Source organism: Nicotiana tabacum, chromosome 12 (genome assembly GCF_000715075.1).
Source record: "Nicotiana tabacum cultivar K326 chromosome 12, ASM71507v2, whole genome shotgun sequence".
Classification (NCBI taxonomy): Eukaryota; Viridiplantae; Streptophyta; class Magnoliopsida; order Solanales; family Solanaceae; genus Nicotiana; species Nicotiana tabacum.
The window spans coordinates 7,432,028-7,438,181 of record NC_134091.1 but is presented as its reverse complement, the minus strand read 5'-3'; the positions used below and the strand labels follow the sequence as shown (position 1 = coordinate 7,438,181).

The window sequence follows — 6,154 nt, the reverse complement described above, 5'->3', positions numbered from 1 at the left end:
CTTCAACTTTCCAAGCAACTATGAATGACATTTTTAGGCCATATTTGCGGCGCTTTGTTTTGGTTTTTTTCGATGATATATTGATCTATAGCTCAACTTGGAAAGCTCATTTGGAGCAACTGGAGCTTGTATTAGTTCGGCTTAGGCAACATCAGTTAGTAGCCAAACGATCAAAATGTCTATTTGGTCAGTCATCGGTGGATTATTTAGGACACATAATTTCTGCTAAGGGATTGTCTGTAGATCTTGTGAAAATTGTTGCTATCCAGCAATGGCCTTCCCCTCGTACAATAAAGGAGGTACGTAGCTTTTTAGGACTAGCATGTTATTATCGGCATTTCATCCACCACTATGCTGCAATAGCCGGACCGTTATCAGGCCTATTGAAAAAGGACTCTTTTAAATGGAGTGAGGCTGCACAACAGGCTTTTGAAACATTGAAGCTCAAATTAGGATCCACACCTGTCTTGACCTTACCAGATTTTAGTCAAGAATTTCAAGTTGCAACAGATGCGTCTGGCCAAGGGGTTGGGGCCATTTTATCGCAAAAGGGGCATCCCATATCTTATTTTAGCCAGAAGTTGAGTTCTCGCATGCAAAAGGCATCGACCTATCATAGAGAAATGTTCACCATTACCCAAGCGGTGAGTAAGTGGAGGCAGTATCTTTTGGGATGGAGATTCACTATTTATACTGATCAACAATCCTTGAAAAATTTGACCAACCAAACTATACAAATGCCTGAGCAGCAGAAATGGCTCACCAAGCTAGTTGGTTATGACTTTCGCATAGTGTATAGGCCTGGAAAACAAAACACCGTAGCTGATGCTCTTTCCCGCACACCAGATGCGTCATTAATGGTTTTGTCTATTAAGACCCTTGCAATTAAACAAGAGCTGAGGGATTTGAATCAGAACCATCCAGAGTTAGTCGACATATGACAGCAGTTGCAGCTTAACGAGGAGGGCTTCATGCACTATCAGTTCAAGGATGGGCTACTTTTTTTTTAAATAAAGGCTGGTTATTCCTTCAGATTCACACCTGCGCCATAAACTTATGTTTGAGTTCTATTCCACGGCAATTGGGGGACATGCAGGGGTAGCTCGCACCTATCACCGACTAGTTTCCAATTTCTTTTGGAGACAAATGCGTAGAGATGTCCAGTCCTTTGTAGCTACTTGCCAAACTTGTCAGCAAATGAAAGACACTCATCTGCACCCAGCAGGTCTATTACAGCCTCTCCCGATCCCCGATCAGGTGTTTGAAGACATAGCTATGGATTTTGTCACTTGCCTTCCAAGCTCTCACGGAAAAACGACCATAATGACAATAATCTATCGCTTGAATAAGTACGGGCATTTTGTTCCCCTGCCCTCTACATTTTCTACTCACTCGGTGGCTGAAGCTTTTGTACTTGGAGTAGTTAGGCTTCACGGACCACCAAGGACTATTGTGACAGACCGGGACCCTAGGTTTCTACACTCTTTTTGGCAAGAAATTAATAGTTTACAAGGGTCAACCTTGGCAATGAGCACTGCCTACCACCCACAATCCGATGGACAGTCTGAGGCCCTTAACAAATGTGTTGAGTAGTATCTTCGCTGCTATGTGGCTGATGTGCCTTCTCACTGGGTGGCTATGCTACCTTGGGCTGAATATTGGTACAACATATCCTTTCGAACTTCAGCAGGGATGACTCCCTTTCAAGCTTTGTATGGGCGCGAACCTCCAACAATTGCTCGTTACATATTAGGCAACAAAGCTAGTGAACTGGTGGAATCCTATATGTTACAAAGAGATGAAGTACTGTAGTTGCTAAAACCAACTTGGCAAAGGCACAAGCTCACATAAAAGCCTTTGCGGACAAGTCCAGAACTGAAGTGGTCTTTGAAATTGGAGACTGGTTTTATGTCAAATTAAAACCTTATAGGCAGGTATCGCTTCGTTTACAAAAGGATCACAAGCTGGGACGACGATACTTTGGTCCATTTCAAGTGTTAAAACGAATTGGTGCAGCAGCTTACAAGCTAGACTTCCCGAGGTTGCTAAAATTCACCTCGTTTTCCATGTCTCTATGCCAAAGCGTTGCTTGGGGGAACCAGAACAACAAGTTACGCCTTTGCAACTAGCTGATGGTGCCGAGTTTAGCCCGACACTTGATCCAAACCTTGAGGACAAGGTTGCTTTTCCGGAAGGGAGTATTATTGTGAATACAAATCCAGTAAATGCTGACAGAGATGACAACAAGGATGCCACGAGAGAAGAACCCATGGGTCTGCCATGTAGGAGTTCTAGAAAAATAATTGCACCAGCTAGACTTGAGGATTACGTTTGGAAAGGTGGAGGATCACGTGAATAAAAGGATAGAGTTTGTTACGAGAAGTGAACTATATAAGCACCAGCGGTATGGCATTAAGGGCAGGCAATTTTGTTATGAGTGAACTCTAATTTCCATCTCCTTTCTTCTGGTTTCTCACCTCTTTCTTCTAGCACCTCACCTCCTTCTTCTATTTATCTTTAGCTCCTATTTTCTGCAATTCCTAATGTCTTATGTTAACTAGTTATGATTTTTTCCTATTTGAGTTGTAATCACATACCCATTAATATAGCTGAATCTTTTGGTTACTGCTTCATTAACTTTGAGTTGAGAATTGAGAATACCACAAGGTAGGCGAAAGATAACGTAAGTGTCCATCTTGGACAACCATGTTCCTTCAGCAGTTGTCGGCAAGATTCATTAGAAAGCCCAAAAATGGCAGAGAGATGGAATAATTGCAATTTTTATCTTGATTCTGGATTTCAACTATAAATGTCAAGTGTATGTACCTTTAATTTTGTTGTTTTTTTCTGGAAATTCACCATTTACTCTTCTTTTGATGGGCTTTTTAATTCATCTATTTGTTGCTCTAGCTCGAAAAAGATCCCAACTTCACCGCAAGTAGAACCTGCTTCCGCATGTAAACACTCTCATAGGAAAATCTTGAGTGTCGATCAGGACAGGTTTCTGCTTTGTATTATAATGCATTTATTAGAAAATGGTAGTGTCAATTTGGATTTCAGTTGTGACAATTGAGATTTCAGCAGCCAAATTTGGAATTCTGAAATTTCTTAATTGACTAACCCACAGGGTGTATCTTTAAATTCTGAATAGAGATATATGTCTTGAAATACCTATAAATTCTATGAAACAACTCAGATATAGAGCTAATTTTTGTTGTGATCAAAAGAGGAGGGTTACCCCATTATTTTCATTAAATTTGAAATATTCTGATATTGTATACTAAAAGTTTACTTATTTCCTTTTATCAGTCTGTGATGATTGTCAATGTTATTTTGATTAGTTTTGCACATTGGTGATATTAGGTTTTCGAGATTTTTATTAGTCACCTCAGAACATTAATAGTACTAGATTAAGCATGAATTCCCATAAAGTTTGTGTCTTTTAAGTGGTGTTTGAACTCCCATTGGTGGTCTTAGATTGTTTCTACTTTTGACCTGAACTGGCCTTTATTTCTTGTGTGGTGTGCATTGCATGTGTATCTTCGTTGTGTATATAGATGCAGCATATGATTTTTGTTTTTTTTCCTTAACAAGACAGGCAGAACTTCAAGTAGATTGTGGCTGGTTTAAAAAGCAGTTTACTATTTTTGTGCTCTGAAAAGTTGAATAAGTTCTTAAGATTTCATGTTTCTGATGGATTTAGGTAGATATATATTCCTTCTCGCGGAGCAAGTGAAATATTGGAAATTCATGCGGAGATGGACACATCATTGGTGTCTTTAGCAGAATTCACGGTGATGTTTGATGATCATGATTGGGGTTTTGGTATTATGTCCACCTTGCTGAAGCTTGAATATGGGGATAGGAATCATCATGGTAGCCATGTGTCCTCAACTTGCCGCAATCTTAGCCATGTGTGTGCAACTTTGCCGCTATCTTATCACTGGGTCGCGCTTTAAGGAGATGCAATCACATTTTAGTTTGTACACACAGTAATACAGTGAAGGAGAAGTACCACCAACCAGCAATAAAGAAGAGTACAGATTTAAAGAATATGGTAGTGAATCCGAGGCGGAGAAAAGATAAGTGCATGTGGCTTTGGAATCGATTCTAAACCACGGTATGAATTATATAGCTTACGAAACATGTTCTGTGGCCTTCATGGCGTAGTACAGTAGCCCTTTTCAAGTTGTGACCATCAATTCTTTTGTTTAAAGGCAGTCTATCTTGTAGGGACTTGTGGTTCTTTTGGGTGTAATTATTTGTTTCTGACTCTGTTTCAGGGTATGCATCTCATGTAAGTTCATCAGTGTAAAGGTCTATGTTCTCCCCTTGATTTTTTTTTCATTTTGTAATATTGGATGTGGCTGTGGATTATCCAACAATTGATTTCAGTTATCAACAAATTAAAAGAGTATTTGTTCACAGATGTCTGGTCGCTGTATCTACCCTTAGGATAAGCTGATAGTGTGATAGTGTTTTGTGTAGGACTCCTAGCGATTTTTGTTGTGTTTCATATTTTTGTTGTCTTTCATATTTTGGTTTTTCCATTTATTTGTTGTATTTTACGATGTTGATACTATTTTTCTGGTTTCTGTTGTTGTTACGGATCTATTGTCTCTGAGCCTAGGGTCTTCCGGAAGCAGCCTCTCTATCCCTTCGGGGAAGGGGTAAGGTCTGCGTACACTTTACCCACCCCAGACCCCACTAGTGAGATTCTACTAGGGGGTGTCGTTGTATTTAGCAACAAAAAGAAAAGGCAACAAAATAATTCAGTCGCTTACTGTCAAAAACTAATCAGAACCTTAACATACACAATGCATGAAAACATGCTCTGTTTGACTTCCCTAATGTAACGTCCCTGGCTAACAGACCTAGACCTACACATAAAGCTAGGTTATACATGGGGCATTGAGTATTTTGGTTCTGATTAGTCTTTTACACTAAAACCTGCGTTCAATACTACTAAAGGCATAACGTAACTTGCATTATTGCCTACTATAGGACACAAAACATGCCCCCTCTTTCCTTTAATGGAGTTTTAGGTGTACTAATTTGTACTATAGTGGTACACCAAAAACTCCATTTTTGAGCCCCGCAGAAAGAGGTCTAAGCAATAGGACAATCATAAAATAATGGCCAAAAGTGGGAATATTGGGATTTCCATGATCATATTCAACCTACATACAAAGTAGCATGCAAGCATTACACCAATTGCAGCTTGTTGAGTCCGCAACCCAGAAAGGTCCACTCAACAAAATATACCAAAGTAAACACCCAACCAAATTACTTTCTCCAAATTGTCTTGTGGCAGTATAGATACCAAAGGGATGCAATTGCCCCAATGTCCAGAGCAAGTCGTTGCCCCTGTCAACCAAATAAACACTTAGCTAAATCACCAAACTCGATATTAGGGTAAACATGTTTTTTTACCGCAGCAGTAATGAGAAAATACCCCTGGTGCGCAACAGCATTTGCATCCCTTGCTTCTATTAAAAAAAATTATGTTCAAAAAAAAAATATAAACATATATATCTAACTTCATCCCTTACCTTTGTCTGTCCCAACCAAAACGATCGAAGCATCTGGAGCATGCTACCTCAGAAACTAGACCCACTGCAACATAAGCAGAAAAAAACTAGCTTAATGCAAATGATAAACTAGGCAGTAATGCTATTAATAACTCTAGGGCTTCCTTATTATGGAATTGCTTTGGTAGCTTTTTTACCAGGAAGAGAGTTATTTTTGCTCGTTTGGGAGGCATCCAAAAGGACCCTAATACTAAGTTCTTCCACATATCTGCTCTTAAAAGAAGAAGGGTCAATAATATTGTCTCCTTTAAGGATGATAATGGTAATTGAATTTATGATTCTGCGCAAATCTGAGATCACACCTTTTATTATTTTAATAGTCTTTATACCACTAGTCATTCTGTTTCTACTATTTTGTGAATCTACCTACCCTTCAATGTAGAATTTTGACTGATAGGGAAAGGGACGATCTAGGCAGTCTTCCTAGTAGGGAGAGTGTTGATGTTAATATGCTATTAAAAACTCTTTTAAACCATTTACGTCCTCAAGTCCCGATGGTCTTTTATCATTTCTTCTATAAAAAATTTCTGGAGCATAGTTGGTAAGTCGGTCCTCACTTTTTG

The 6,154-nt window shown here is 39.2% G+C and overlaps 2 long non-coding RNA genes across 2 annotated transcripts; one reads left to right on the top strand and one right to left on the bottom strand.

Annotated features, from left to right (window-relative positions):
* Positions 1-2,431: 2,431 nt before the first annotated feature.
* LOC107807017 (uncharacterized) lies at positions 2,432-4,429 on the top strand. The gene is made up of 2 exons (XR_012697527.1): positions 2,432-2,818; positions 3,704-4,429. It is a non-coding gene; the product is annotated as an uncharacterized LOC107807017 (long non-coding RNA).
* Positions 4,430-4,781: 352 nt separating this feature from the next.
* LOC107807018 (uncharacterized) lies at positions 4,782-5,892 on the bottom strand. Its single transcript, XR_001652811.2, has 3 exons — positions 5,729-5,892; positions 5,553-5,616; positions 4,782-5,367 (listed from the first exon to the last, which is right to left on the bottom strand). It is a non-coding gene; the product is annotated as an uncharacterized LOC107807018 (long non-coding RNA).
* Between the last annotated feature and the right edge of the window lie 262 nt (positions 5,893-6,154).